The sequence below is a fragment of the Argopecten irradians genome, chromosome 12 (genome assembly GCF_041381155.1).
Source record: "Argopecten irradians isolate NY chromosome 12, Ai_NY, whole genome shotgun sequence".
NCBI lineage: Eukaryota > Metazoa > Mollusca > Bivalvia > Pectinida > Pectinidae > Argopecten > Argopecten irradians.
Genome location: NC_091145.1, coordinates 10,975,438 through 10,991,999, shown reverse-complemented (window position 1 = coordinate 10,991,999; position 16,562 = coordinate 10,975,438). Strand labels below are relative to the sequence as shown.

General features: G+C 35.7%; 1 protein-coding gene across 7 annotated transcripts in view; it reads right to left on the bottom strand.

Moving 5' to 3' along the window:
• The window catches only part of LOC138335949 (plexin-B-like), a 169,364-nt gene that overhangs the window by 78,822 nt on the left and 73,980 nt on the right, over nt 1–16,562 (bottom strand). For 6 of the 7 annotated variants that reach the window (XM_069285155.1, XM_069285154.1, XM_069285164.1 and 3 more), the window contains one exon: nt 11,437–11,516. The gene's annotated coding sequence lies outside the window, so the exon portion shown is untranslated. Of the gene's footprint in view, nt 1–2,283; nt 2,631–11,436; nt 11,517–16,562 lie in introns of those variants that run through there. The other variant, XM_069285157.1, reaches the window with a different exon arrangement.

Below are 16,562 nucleotides of genomic sequence, written 5' to 3'. Positions count from 1 at the left end.
AAACCAAATCCTTCGCACAATACATACCAGGACACCTGCTTCTATAGCAAAGTGTTCAGCAAAGAGCTGGTATAAGAATGACATGTTCAACAATACCTTATATGCACCTGTCATGGATTTCCTCTCTGTTACAAGGACATATTAATTGACCAGCCATGTGTCCAGGTAAGTACCTGGCCATCTGTAATGGCTGAGAGGATAATTGGTGTTTTATAGTTGGCTATAAATGAATATTGATGTCTGTATTATCCCTGGCTATAAAACTGTTACAAATCCATAAACTACACAGCTAGTTACCACCTACCTGGAGACAGCCATGGGAAGGTCCAGCTGCCCAGGGTGACATCGCAAATCTTAACCAATAGTCCAAAAATACCAGGAGAAATACTAGAAATCTTAACCAATGGTCCAAAAATACCAGGAGAAATACTAGAAATCTTAACCAATGGTCCAAAAATACCAGGAGAAATACTAGAAATCTTAACCAATGGTCCAAAAATACCAGGAGAAATACTAGAAATCTTAACCAATGGTCCAAAAATACAGGAGAAATACTAGAAATCTTAATCAATGGTCCAAAAATTCTAGGAGAAATACCAGAAATCTTAACCAACTGTTCAAAAATGTGAGGGACATCAGCAATCTTAACTAAAAGCCCGAAAGTATGAGAAAGATTAGCATTCTGTTCAAAAATATATTGAGGGATATCAGAAATCAAAGCCAATTCACTATACAATCGAACACTTCTGTAGAGAGACTACTTATAGGACAAAGAAGTAATATGGTCTTTTATAGCCAAGTTCTTTAAACACAGGTCAAATTAGTTAAATTGGTCATTTGGAACCCCAAAATGGTTCTATTATAAGCAGGTGATCATTATACAGAGGTGGTTGCTATGGCAGGTTTTACTGTATGTTAGTGGAGTTTTATACGGAAACATGTGCTGATGTAATCAAATCGCTATATAGGTATAATGAAACAGTATCCAGGAATAGATAATGCTATCACAGGGAATTACAGGATTAAGTATCCTTAAAATAGTCATCTATAGATCTATACAAAGACATAATCATGAACTTTGGCTATAATCTATTATTATACAATTCTAGTTTGACCATCAACGGAAATAAAAGGACAATATCTTCATTACAGGTGAGAGAGTACATTAGTCAAGGTATGTATGGTACAAGTGATTATAAACTGGACAGTGTCCAGCCTGCAGCCAAACTGACCCTTTGTACTGACTAGAAGACCATGGAGGTGTGTACACACAGAGTGGTGACCAAGTCAAACATCACATGTTCATACTGAATATATAACAGGATTTTAATGCTGACCCTGGTCCAGATCACCAGTGACCACTGTCCACACCAGCACTGACCAGGGTTCACACAAACAATGACATCCTGATGAGTCAATAGGGTCTTGTTTGTTTGCCAGGAAGTGATTTCACCAGCTGTGAAAATAGACTACGCTTAACTTACCCCTACCCCTATACAAATCAATTACATACTTAATATCTGCAGATGGGGAAATTGCATGAATTTTTCTATAACGGTACTTCCTAGGACCAAACTGAACAAAATTTAACCAACACATAAAGCATAATCAACAGATGTGTTTAAAGTTGACACATTCATTAATAGAAACATCATATAATGTTCTATTCTATGCTTGTACCAATAACGAATATGTAGTTTACAATTCAGTAAATATATAGAAAAGTCAAAAATCATGAATACAATATTTGCACTTCTAGTCTTTTACAAACCCTTACACATTCAATATAAACAATAATTGTAATCAATATTTTAGCATTATAATTCATAAAAGGGAAAAGAGTATATATATATACATCCACAATCTCAACTATCAGATACACAAACTTTGAAACTGCGTAGTTTTGATATGAGGACTGAAGAACATTATACATTAACAATGGATTATTATGGTATATAATTACCTAAAGCCACAAAAACTGCAGTTATATTCCAACTTGGGAGAGTCAAGTAAATATAAATAGCAATATTAAAAACATTACTGAGAGAATACACAGCTGGGTAAACAAAAACAATACATACATTCATGTAAACATAATGATAAATTCTCATTATGAATAAATATAAACCAGTACTATATGTATATAACTGGTATAGATTTGAAATGTCATACATCACAGCCCGTTGTTTTACCTGTTAAGGTACAAACACATCGGCAGTAGATGAAGATGTATCGTAGATGACCCAGTTAACCTTTTGTCATATAAGTAATTTGTATACCTACCAGGCAAAGTTAGCAAGGTATTCCTTAGAAAATCATTAAAAAATCCAAAGCGTGAGTTATAACGTATATATATATATATATATGCCCTCCTCGGAATGACAGAAAAAAGTATGTGAACCACTCTACTTAGCAGCACGGCTAACAGTGACTACTGGATCGAGTCTAAACAGAGATCTCTGGGATACTCTCCGACAGCTAGTCTCTAACCCACATGGCTCTCAACACATTGCCTTTTCTTCCCCTCGCCACAGACGGTTTCCTCAGGCGTGACATCACATATGATTTACAGTACAGTCAAATGAAGCCATCATCACTACACTAAATGGGCTAGATATTTTTTACGTCTAAATTAAACCGCGGAATAAAAAGGAATAAAACGTCGGTGGAAGTGACACACACAATAAGTGTCCCCACGTTTACGAGGAGTTTGCTGATCTACTCCGCGACTCTTTTATATATATTGATCCTGTAATCATATTACTGTGAGAAGCCAGCGTAACCACAATGTAAATGGTTTTAATGATAACATTTAAATACTACAATCATACTTGATATCGATCTCCGTAACGACGGTTTGAGAGAATTTCTGTTTTTGAAATTATTGAGCACCCAGATAACCCTCTTAAATTCTTCCTGTTTAATTGGATTTTGAAGAAAATTACTGAAGTTTATCTGTTGTAGAGAGTTATTGTCTGCAGTAACTATTGCATTAAAATTGCATATATTCCAATAAACCGTAATGTGGTATATATATTCTGATGAACCAAAATACATCACAATTTAGTTTTTATCATATAAAATATGTAATATTTCTTCTAGGATCCACAATTAATATCCGACTACATTGACATCCATCACACTTTAATTATTTAATTAAGAATAAATCCATTATACCGTAAATGCCCTAATGACGCTTCGAATAATATATATTAGATCTGCAGTGCCTATTGAAAAGATATATTCCATTTATGATATATATCCTACAGTCAAACAAATGCTATATGCTGATATATACATTATCTCATGAAATTTGAAACTGAAACTAACAACCAAATTATATTGCACTTATATTTCTAAAAGCAAATTAGCTGACTCACAATGCAAAGTCAGTTTATGAAAAGCAAATCCTGATTCTGATTCTAATCACACGTTTAAAAGGGTATCAATTTACCTGTATCACTATCAGTGATATCAATAACATATATACATATTGTCCATATAATTACTATACTAACCGCTCTCAGATCTTTCAGAAACGAGTCTTCTGTTGTGTGAATTACTGGCCAAAAAGACAAGTGATGATACTAAAATCCTTGCACCTTCCAGTAAATCGTTAACATATTTGAAAACACAGGCAGATTTATAATTGATAACCTTCGGGACAGGTGTCAAGTTCAAGGTTTGGTACCGCAATACAAATTGTGAATTTACCTTCGAGCCAAACGGCTGATTTTCATCACTGAAATTCCTCGACTGATACCATCGTTAAATAAGGTTTAAATATTTTAACAGTTCTGACCAAAACACCACCGGCCAAAGCTTTGACCACTGTAAGGTAATCACACCAAGGTCTAAGTCAAATTAACTGTGTCCAGAACACGAGTTTTGAGCTAGTTTTGACCGCTACTTAAAAACCATTATATTATCACAGGGTGTAAATTACGCTTGAGCACAAATCTGAAATGTGCTTGTTTTCAAATTGTGGTAAGAATTTCAAATATTAAATGTAGGAAAATAATTACAAAATAGACATATTCTATATGATCATTATGGATATTAAAGTAAATAAAGAAATATCACAGAATAACTTCATGGACCATTCAAATGAATAAACTGCCATATGATATGCATATAATGTGTTAGTTATTATATACACATGTATGTAAATCAACACTAACATCACCATAAAATGAGGTATGAATTATCAGAAATTATTTGACAAGCCTTTTGATTTCTCTGGCTTTTTCTTTTTTTCTTTAACTCACTTCCATTTTGAAAAATCACTTAACATCGCTCGATAATGGCCCATTGCATTGTCAGTCAACACTTTCAGAATAATATCTTTTGATTCATCTAAAAAAATCAATCTAAAATCACTTACATGAAAATATCGAGTATCATAACCTGTTTATGTGAAATTGACAGCTATCAGGTACAATTTATCCACACCTGTAATGTTGATTTCAATCTGTAATGTCTGATATCGACAGTGAAACAGACAACAGAATAAATTCTGTGTCAGTTTTATCAACAAAGATCTACATCATAAGTTTGGAGGTATTTAAAGCTAAACTATAATTATTTGTTCCCTCTACATAATTTAGGTGTTGTTATAGAGGACAAAGACAATTTGTATAGAATTACAGAACATCACGGCGATCACCAATTTATGTCGCCCTGTTAGAAAAGCTGTCAAAGTTAAGAGCTCTAATTATGTACATGCATTACATGTATACGTCTTTTGGGGCTCTTTCAAGTAAAACCAACTGAAAGACGTTTTCATTTCATTTGATTTGTTAAATTCCAAACAAACGCCTTCCAATTCAAAACAAAACATTTTCGCCTCACTTAAAGCAGGTGTTATTTTATCGATGAAATTTAAAGTAGAATGTATCACTGCAGTGTAAACTGTACGAATGTGGGTGATGTTTCTAAGCCCCGAACACTCAGAGATAGACTTAAAGGAAAGGAAGTAGGGTTACACTAGAGTGTAATTGGCACTTGTGCGATGCAATCTCCGCCGTCTAAATCACTCTAATTGTCACACTTTAGACTCTTGGTAAAGTTCCATTGAGAAAACAGTAATATATCTAAAAACGAAAAAGATCTATTGAGGCCCAATAGGCCTGTATTACTAGCTGATATCACTGCAAAATTTTCAGCAAGATGTTCAATTTTAATCATATTTGGCTGTGATATGAAATTTGAAAATGTTCTTTGAATATTAATTCTGTGTTAATCTAATTTGACGAAATTGTGTTTATCCTGAATATGCAATTTATATTCACATCCATGTACAGTAAAACCTGCATTAAGTGACTACCTCTGTATAAAGACCTATAACTACTTAACGAGGCCACTTTTTTGTGCTCCAAATGGTTGTGATTCCAGCATATTTTGACCTGTGTATAAAGACCACATAGTAAGATTTTTTTTCTCTATTCTTCAAGTGGTCTTTTTTTATTATTAATAAACAGGTTTGACTAGAGGATATATGGTCCATAATGGCAGTACTGGTAATACTGTCTTTGCAAGATTTTTGATATTTTCACATATACAGGCAAACTTGTCTATAAAATCCACCCAAAGCACAAGGTGAAAATTTTCTGTATAGCCAGGTAGTATTTCTACACAGGTGAAATTGTGTAAAGGCCATGCATTTGGGGCCTTGGGAAATTAGCGAGTTGTCTTTATACAGAGATGGTTGCTAATGCAAGTTTCACCGTAAATCAGAATACATCAGCATGTATGTACATGCATCGAACATAGAATTCACATCAGTAGACTATACAACTGTTATTGTTATTTAATCAACAAAAACAAGTAAACATTTTACAAGATAGTGAGAAGTTTGTGTTTAATTTAGATTATTGACACATTTTGTCTCACTGTATCTACATGTTCCCACATTAGTTCTAAAGATTGACCTCCAGGGCACTTCCTAAATCTGCTAGTAAGATCTGATTTGAAGTACTTCACTGTAATTGTAGACAGAGTAAGGTTATGTAACTTCCCCAGCCAATCTGTGTTAAGTGGGCCTGTGGGCCTTGAAATCTAGTGTCCACCCTAGGGATACACAAATTGACCAACACCAAAAACCAATTAGCACCTTTTCAATACTAATCTCCCTCTTTTTCTCCCGATTTGTTAATGAACTTGGATAACATGATATCTGTGTATACAACCGTTAAAGGGACAGTGCATTACAATCATCATAGGAATCATTACTGTATTATGAAACAAAGACTTTTTAAAGTACATAGCAAATTGAGGTTTTCCTTGTAAAACCAATTTTCATGATGTAATACGTTACCATAACTTTAGTATGCATATCTTCCACAATTTCCCATTCATTTGTATATAAATATGAACAAAATTAAACTCCATAAACCTCCAGTAGGAGGCCCCTCTTACCTGCCTGCCTGTTATGGTAACATATTACTGAAATGAAAACATGCTTTATATCAAACCATCTTTGTATCACAACCACCTGCTTAATAAGACCACTTTCGTGTGGGTCCCAAATGGCCACTCATAACACATTTTGACCTGTGTATACAGAACACTTTGCTATATAGATAATTTTTTCTTGGTCCCGCGGGTGGTCTTTATAGACAGGGATGACTGAACTACTATGCAAAAAGTATATGCATAAGTGTAGAAATGAGTTTTGAACTGAAATTTTGAACTATATCGATCAATGTTTAGTAGAGAGACCGTTAATATTAAGTCCGTCCTTGAGTTAAATATGGTATCTTCAAGTGGAAATTTCTCTCTTGCCCCGCCCCTCAAAAACTGTTGGGTCATATATATCATGATGTCATACATTCATTTTCAGAGAAGAAAATTTACCATCCCGGTCTAATCATATAGTCATTTACGTTAGTAAAATAGAGCTGTAAGTTTGCTGATTTTGAAAACTGAATAAAAAATTTGTGACAAAAATTCTCTCATTTGTGGCTTTGTGTGACTAAATTTACAATATAAAACTTTCCAAAAGACTTATAGTGTCTTAAATCATTCAAGTAATTTAAGAAAGTTCCAAACTGATCGCAAACTCTTAAATCTCTCCTATTTGCTGCCGGGGATAAAACAATAGCTGATACCTCTGGTTTTATATTTCATGGGCAGAAACAGGTGGAAAGTGATTCTCTGTAGTATATGTCAAGTTTATATACCTGATAAAAATCCAGAATTTACTACTGACGGTAATATATCACAGGTTCTCAGACTCCATAAACATTATCTTCGCCCACCATCCGAACCATTTGAGTCCGATTTAATTCAATTCACACCCCATCAGATTCTGAGATATGATCACAATAGAAAGAAGGAATCAGAACAAAAGGCTCTCATCCATCTTGAAATACTTTTTCTGTTATTTCATATGCAGATTTTTCATACAGCATCCTGTTTGAAAGAGGTTTTAACGCACATGTTACCAATTTTTTGGCGATGCCATTATGGAAATAGCAGAAACTTTCTTTGAAAAACATTTGGATGCACTTTCAAACGAAGAAACCCACTGGTACATTATTGCATATGGCATGTAAAGCCATTCATCGGGCAATTAGACATTGCAACATCTAATGTAGCGAGGAAATCCTTCAACTACACTTTAAAGTCCACAAATCCCAGCCATTTCCTGGTTTGAAATATATATCTACCATGCAAAAAAAAAACAGACAGGAAGGAAGAAGACAGCGATGGGTTTCATATGTCCATGTTTGCAGTTCTGTTTTCAGGAATTTCTAAATCATTCCACTGGTATGATATCAACAATGGACTAAGTTTTAAGTCAAGAGTTTTCTAATAATGATCAGATTTCATTTTTTCTATTTAGGTATATGTCAAGTAAAGACCACTTAAATTATTTCTTGTTTGACCTGATAATGTGTAATAACAACCAGCATATAGGGGAATCAATTCTGAAGGTTTCGTTTGCCATTAATGTCGTTTTGAATAGTACCAGAGCACTAATATGCTAATAAACACCACCGTAGTGCCCTTAATGCCGTTATCCAAACCTCATTAAAGATGATGTGGCTTTAAACAAAACCAACTCATAAGCAATCCCTTTAGCATTGTAGGCCGTGGTGGTCGAGTGGTTAAGATGTCTCCACATATTATCACAAGCCCTCCACCTCTGGGTCGCAAGTTTGAATCCCATGTGGGGCAGTTGCCAGGTACTGATTGCTGGTCGTTGGTTCTTCTCCGGCTACTCTGGTTTTTCTCCACCAATAAACCTGGCACGTCCTTACATGACCGTGGCTGTTAATAGGACATTAAACTAATAAAACCACTACATTGCACAAAATTATCTCCCTTGGTTTGGATCACGGTTTCAGACCAAACTGTTGATTCACTACTTCCTAAATCTCTACTAAGCAGTATTTTAAATGAGCATTGTATGGGTATAACACTAGACTGGACCACCCTGTGCTGCAGTTTGTCTAATCATGTGTTAATTCATTTCCTGTTCATGTAGATAGCAACGTGCGAAAGAATGTACTTTTTTTTTTAACAATAACATCTAACAAATGAAATCTCTCTTTGTTTTAAATGGTAACTCATTGTTTTACTAGTCTACACACCAAAATGAAAATATCATAAACAAGATAGAGGGCCATTTGTATCAATAGTGAGTCACCTGAATTTAAATATCTTCAAACAATCTGATCATTTAAGACCCCACCCCTTATACCTGATAATACTGAAAGTTTTAACCAAGTTCTATTATTTCATATAAACATGGTTACTAAAGAAATAGAAATTTCCTGACACAACTATAAAGTCATTATTTTAAATTTTTCAAAGATTTTAACAAATCTAAAATGAATATAGTGCTAGTTAATTTAAGTTACTTATTGTTGCATTGGATAATTTCTAGCTTCAGAAATTGGTTTCAACCAAGCTCTTCTTAACAGAAAGAACCTCAGAAAGTTATCTTACTTATAGTTTTTATCAGCAAAGCTTGCCGTAGATGTATATAAACTTTCAATTATTTTATCTCCGATATCCCAAGACAGCACTCTTGTTATAGAAACAAATTAAAAGTACAAATACACTAACAACTGTGAGAAAATACAGAGAAAATAAATAGATCTATATAGCAGCTGTTACTGTGAGGTTCAGACACACAAAGACAGTATCAGTCCCCTAAAACTCCCCGAGTCTGTGGTGGTTTTATGGGGGTAATAAGGGAACTCTTAACTGCTAATGAACCGACCACAAGAACAGTCACCATACATCACTCTGTTGTTGCTCTTCCTCTGTCTCTTATCTCTCCCCCTTCACATTCCTCCCCCTCCCCCCTATAGCTCACTGTCTAGGCTTATACAGCCCCCCCCCCCTCTGTGTGTCTCATCTTTTAGCTTTCCTCTACTCACACTAACAGACTAACCATTCCAATAAACCTATAATTTCCATATCATAAGATTTCTATATAACCCCTTTTTGTCCCCTATCCCTGACTATATAGTTCATCCTCACTGTCATGTCCTTCCTATAACATATACCCTCTCTCATATACATCTTTTTCCCCCTGAAATCGAACTCCCTCACAAAGTCACCCCTCCCTATTCTACCCATAATACAATGTACAAATCCTTTCAAAATCTCTAATGCACCCCTCCCTAAGGTACACCATTCTACAATGTTTTTTTTTAATCCCCCAAAACACCTCTAATTCATTTCTCCTTTTTAGAATTGATATAAATCTATACCCCTTCCACCTCCAATTTATTTCCCTATTAGCCCCCTGCACCACAAAGTCTCCCCTCCCCTACCAAAAAGCACCCCCATCAGATGCAGTCACTGGAGCTGACTTGAAGGGACCAGGCAGTTCAATTTCATGGTAAAGACATTACATGGTTGATTGTGAAAACAGCTGTTGAGCGGTCAATTGACCATATCATTGCCTCTTGGTCATCCATTAGGTTAGTAATCGATGGAGCGTGGTGCATACATCATCGTTCTGACAGTTATGAAATGCAGTTCTGCTTTTTCCATTTCAGAATACTCAACTAACACATAATAAAAATTCTGGTATTTCATAATGTTCTTATCTTTTCTAAAATTCAGATTTTTTTTATTAGTTTTTTTCTTTGATATACCATATAGCCAGTTATTTTCACGGATCCAAATTTTCTCGATTTAAACAAGAAAATCAAATTTTGGCGATTTTAGATTTCTGCGATATAGATTTCAAACATTGTCATTATATTGCAGATCATATTCTCCTTAAAAATAACCGGCTGTGCGGTATTTTCATCATGACATGTAACCATCTTGAAGTTTCTATCATGTTTTTTTGTCTAAGTAGCGGTGTCTTGTCTGATAGAACCTGGTGGTCATCCCAATCCATACATTTTCAGTAGAGATCACGTAATTGGATTTGGGGCAGAAAATAGGTATTTAATGGTGTTAGTGTTTATGAGGAGCTAGCCAATTGGGACCTAGATACAGACACTCTCTTATCCTTGGAATATCCAAGGTCGACGACTCGGAGACATTGTCGTTTCCTTTCGTTAGTCTGGAGACGCATTTAAAACACATCCTTATGTCACTATAAGTAGGTGTTGTATCAATGAATCATTGCAACTGTAGAATTCCGAATTGTTTATACGAAAAGTGGAGAGATCTTAAAACAAACCATTTGATTAGCTGAGAAAACGAATTTCCAGAGCTTCAATGCAGTCATTTGTCATGGATGATGCTTCAAAGGCTACTCCCACAAAGTTATGAAAATCAAAGCATTCACAAAAGAGTTCACACTGGGTCTTAAGATATTTTTAATTGCTCAACCCTTCTGACCCCTAGGGTATTGCTACCATAATTTACGGTCAGGTTGATTGTTGCCTGTTGGAATTTTCAATGGCTTTTCATTGAAATTCATTCAGAGGTGTTGGAAAATTAAACAAAAATACAAAATGGCTGACGTAATGGCAGCAGACTCCCAATTGTAACTACTAGGACAAAAGAAATTATGAAATGTGAGTTGAAAAATATCCCCATTCAGCATATTCTGAAATGTAAATTAGGAGAAAAGAACAGTAAGTTTACCCGGCTTTGTCTCCAATCTATCACTCATTTTGAAACCACATGTCCTAAGGACACAGAAAATATGTTGACTTGGGTCCAAACACAGATATTTTTTTTTAAATGAAAATGAAGTGAACACATAATTGCTTGTACTTACTTACATACTCTGAATTTATTTTTAGTACATTAGGACAGAAATAATGAGTCTATATTGAGATGTAGCTGAAGAGTCAAAAGCTAAATGGCAGTGATTAACTTATTAATTTTTGACACTTTGTATATCTCGGGTACTACAGATACATGATACCAGTGTATTCATTTCAGACTTGAAAGAAATCCACAGGTATACTGTATACATACTTAAGATTAAGAAATAAACAAAATACTTACCAGAGCTTGTAGAATCGGAGCTGAATATGACAGGTAAAAATTCCACAATATCAGGTGCGACACTTAATCTGTACCGTCACCTGTCAAGGAAAAATAAAATCGTTTTCATAAATAAAGCTCCTGAACATTTTAAATACCATACATAGGTACCTGGTATTTGTACCTTTATGTACTTAGGGAAAATAAGCAAGTTAAATTGTGATAGACATGCGAAAACATTGATCAGCACAGACTTTGAAAAATTAGAACCTTTATGTGTAATAGTATATGTGTATAGTGTCATATTGTGCTAGTTTTACAGACAAGAACTCAGTCTGTTTCAATGACCTGATTGCTTCATTTATTTATTAGCCCAATTAACCAATAGATAGCAGACAACTTACTCTCTAGCAAGACACCTTATAAAGTCAGACGACCTTGATACGACCTTGATTTTTATGTGGGTGGATTCTAATTACAGCCATGGCTATGTCTATTGAGATTCTATAGAATAAGAGCTATCTACTCTCTTGTATTTTATGACTGTCCAATCCACATATACTGTCTAAAGCCTGGGACCACTTCCTGCAGTTCTATTGTGAAAAAGACTGATTCTACACTCTAGAAACATTCCTTCCTTTTTCAAAATTGTCCATATTATATGAAATTGTAAAAATATCATGTGTGTTTGAAACTTATTTCCTAATAGAGATATCCGTTAAAATCAGTGATATTGTACTCAAGTGAAGAGTTGTCTGCCCTTTAAATCCTTTGTTTTACGAGTTTCCCTTATTACATAACCTAGCTGATAAGGTAATATTTATATATACATGTATCCTAAGGCCACTTCCTATCACTTAGTATTCAAATGCTATTTCCTATTAGAATATCCCTTAAAACTTTACACACACAAGGTTTAGTTGTTTGCCCCCTTTAATCCTTTATGTCATGAGTGTCCACATTACATCATGTGTATACAAAGTGTATATCAAAAGGTCATTTCCTATATGTGTATTCATTAAAACTAGTTACATTATACATTCTAGTGTGCTTTTGTTTCCCCCTTCTTATCCACTGTTTCAGGGGTTTCCGTTCCAACATCAGTTACTACCTCATGAGGGTAGAATTGTCTGCTCTTATTTCCTGTATTAAACATCGTGCATATGACATAAGGTGTATATATAAGGAACATCCAGGGGTCATTTCCCATAAGTTTCCGTTTAAGCTAGTTAAAACTAGTGATGCTGAAGAAATTTATAAATGTATCTACCAAGATTTTTAGTGTCCTGCAAAACAGAAGATACAAGTGCACTTTGAGGAGTACTTTTCTATAAATTCAGTATGGTTTCTGATGCAATTAAGCCAAATTCAGGTGACAAAAATAATCAGGTTCTGTTTCATATGGAAACCCTTGATTTAACACTCCCTCCCTTTCCTGTCATGAGTGCTAATCTTATATAACTTAGTGAATGCTAGCAATGAGTCTAGAGGCCATTTCATTTGTTACTAATGATACAGAAATCCAGAGTTATCTACCCCTGATCCTGTGTTTTACGCGGATTAACATTACACAAAACTGTTGGGAGCAATCAACTGTACTATCAATGGAGAAATTTGATGGCAATTGATCCTATATCTTAATGAGGCTTTGTCTTAACGAACCACAACACTACCAGGTGAAGTAGTCTTCCTTACAGTGTACATATATCATTCCACCATGATTGAGGGAATGACCTCCAGAGTGACCTTCGGAGATACAGATCCCTGATCCAGGGAAAACAAGCTCCGGAGATACGGACATCTAATCTCGGAAAGTTATGATCAATAAATAATCTTCTTTCCGAGAGTTGGATCGATGATTGAGAACGAGAGTGAGGGATAAAAGTGTTTGCGAGGAATAATTGTATTCCTCAGAATTGTTTACACATCATTAGTGCAAGACATTTGATACAACCCAGACGACTTAGGAAAACACAAGACCGAAATTTCCGCGGTATTTGTCATCAGTCCCCTATATGGGATTCCATATTAGGCTAGTATTAGCGCGGCTCCGTACACTTATCTCCCAGTGTCCAAGCCTTAAGTACCCCTATCTACACCATCCCACAATACACTTAAGTCCTTTATGAATTATATGTTTAAATTACGGCGTAATATTTTTCCAGCGACAGACCTATCAAATGCGTCTGGAGAAGCATAAGTCCGATTGTTGCTAATGGCGTTTCAATGGTGGTAAGAGTTTTTTTTGTCCTAGTCTGTCAATGAAATTAGCATATTGTCTGAAAGGTTGCAAATGACCGACTATAAATTCTTGTATAAATCCCATTAATTCAATGGTTTTGTATTTAGTTACAAACAGGTACAATTGACGGTAGAAATCAAAGAGATAGATATTGGTGAATGGATTTCGATGAAAGTAATAACAAAGTGTCTTATCACAATACACATAAGCTGATGTGTTAATGATATCTGTAGACTTTTATAGACAGATATTCGTATCTTAACTCCCTGCTGTATACACTGCAATTAGGGATCACATTTAAATCTCCAAACACCAATACGATTTAACCTCAATCATTTACCATTAAAGGATTCTTGTCTTACAAACGTTCTGAAGACCCATAAAATATCGATGCCAAATCCTTCTAAATGATCAGAGGAATTTTGATCTGACCAAACACAATCAGGGCTGATCGAGTAATTATCTCTGACACACAGACATAAAGCCTGCCCAGCAGGGGCCAGGAACGGCATCCAGATATGACAGGGGACACTTGCTTTGCCATAAATGTGTCAATGTTGTTGGCCATTTATTGCCCTGTAAAATGTTCTATAGCCGTGTAATTATATCAATTAAACACAGAGAGGTGTTAAGATTAAATGTCGAATACACTGATATTTATTCAGAAAGTTATCTGCCCCTTCTTCTGTACTCCTAGACTTATCTGCCCCTTCTGCTATACTCCTAGACTCTTCTGCCCCTTCTGCTTTATTCTAGGAATTAACCATCCCTTGTGTTTTATTCTTAAAGTTATAATTATGCCCATATTATTGCACTAATTGAATTATCCCCCCTAATTTATAATCTTGGAAATATTTCTGCCCCTAATGCAGTTATCTGCCCCTTGTGTTGCATTCTGGGATTTATCTTCCCCTTTTGTTGTACCTTTCATTCCATAGATTTACTTGAAAACCTTCTCTTTCCTATTATTGTAATCCTTTTATACCTACCACAAATGTTGTATTTGCTGAGCTGGCACTACCCATAGTGTTGTTCTTTCTGGGAAAGCAGTCTTAAATATTGTTCTCACTGAGTTACCTCCCCCTGCCCTCGTACCACATGAGTTATCTCCCAGTCAGGGTTGTACACTACAACAACAATGCCTTTGTTGTATGGCCATGTTGAGCATTAATCAACTATCTCGCACCATTACCACACATTAGTGCCCTATCGGATCACCCTTGGGGATAATAAACACGAGAATCCAAGGTGAGACACGTCCCTACAGCAGAGACAGGGGACAATCCCAGGGCCCCTTGACTTGTGCCTGGCCCTTTGACTGGAGAGGGGAACAGATAGACCCTTTGATACCCTGTGCAGGACAAGCGCCTGTAATCTAGCTAAAAGTGAAGACAGATGTCACCAGAACCTTAGAGTAGACACCCCCTCCCTAGCCAATGATATACAGCCATCAGAGGTACACTGGGTAACTCCCAGTCTGTACCAAGTCACATGACCCCTGAAGGTCAGAGGCAGTGCTGATGGGGTCGGTAGTGATGTCATCATGAAGATTGACACTAGTGTATCCCTATATGCCTCCCTGACAAAACCACACTTTGGTGTCAATGATTGAATGAAATTTCAGCAATATTTCAAATTTGACTTAAAGAAATTGCCTTTTATATTGTCAATTTGTAGTATTAGCTCTGGGCTGTTAAACCTTGCAACATCTGGCAGGATAATATCTACAGTATGGGAGGCTGCAACGACTGGCTCCCAAGGGAACCATTAAACTACACAGAACAAATTACTCTCTTTTTCTATTCTTTTCACTAAAAGCTATCAACATTTCTTCGCATTGAAAGAGGAAATTCTCAATTGCAATATTCTTAAACCTTATCAAGGCGACCTATCATGTTTTCATTGTCAAAGGAATAGTGTGCGAACACATTTGTTGTCATCAAATTGCTATGATATTTTTAACCATTTGTGGGTTAAAAGATTATCAAGTCTATTGGATGAATATGGTTCTATAGGGAAAACTAAAGAGTTGGTATTAATTCAGTTCTATTGTTATCTATTGCCATATGAATACAGCGTATTGTTTACTGTGTTGATATCTGAAATCTGTATATGGTATTCTCATTGTTCGGTCCTTGTAAAATATATAGAAAGAGAAAGTACAGAAAAGAGTTCAAATGGATCCTTTGGGAGTTTACAGAATTAGCTAATCAAATCCATGTATTGTTTGCATTGTGACAGATATATGTGTAATCAGCAAATCCAAACACCTTGGATTATGAAGGTACATGCCATATATCTATCTATCACTGCTTCAGAAGCTGACGGCCTGATACAGGTGGGTAACTCACCTGTGTTATACACACCTGTATTACAGGTGAGGTAAATACCTGGAATAAAGGTGAACCAAGCTAGACTCAATCTACCACAGTGTCAAATGCATCAATTATTTATAAAAGGTAAGAAGAAGTCAATCAATCACAGCTCTCTAGTCCTACATAAAAAGTACAATCATTTCACAGTTCTCATAGGTCGTCATGCAATATTTCCACAGGGTGGGAACTGTAACAAAGGAAACTCAAAGGTAGGAATTGTTTTATGGTAATCACTGGATAGGAACTCTGATGTAGAAAACAGGACGGGAACTCTGATGTAGAAATCTCTGAGTGGAAACTGCTGTAGTTTCCACTGCATAGGATCTGTGATGTCGTAATGTGGCAGAATAGGACTGGGTCGACCGTCAATGACCAGGTAGCTAAGTCTGCAGAACATTCGGATCGTGTTCGAAGGTCATGGGTTCGAATCCCGGTCTAATCGATACATTTTCATCTCTCTGTTATTAAATTGATGCCCTATTAAAACCTACAGCGGTGGTATAAGAGTCTCATATGTCTTTGTGGGTGAA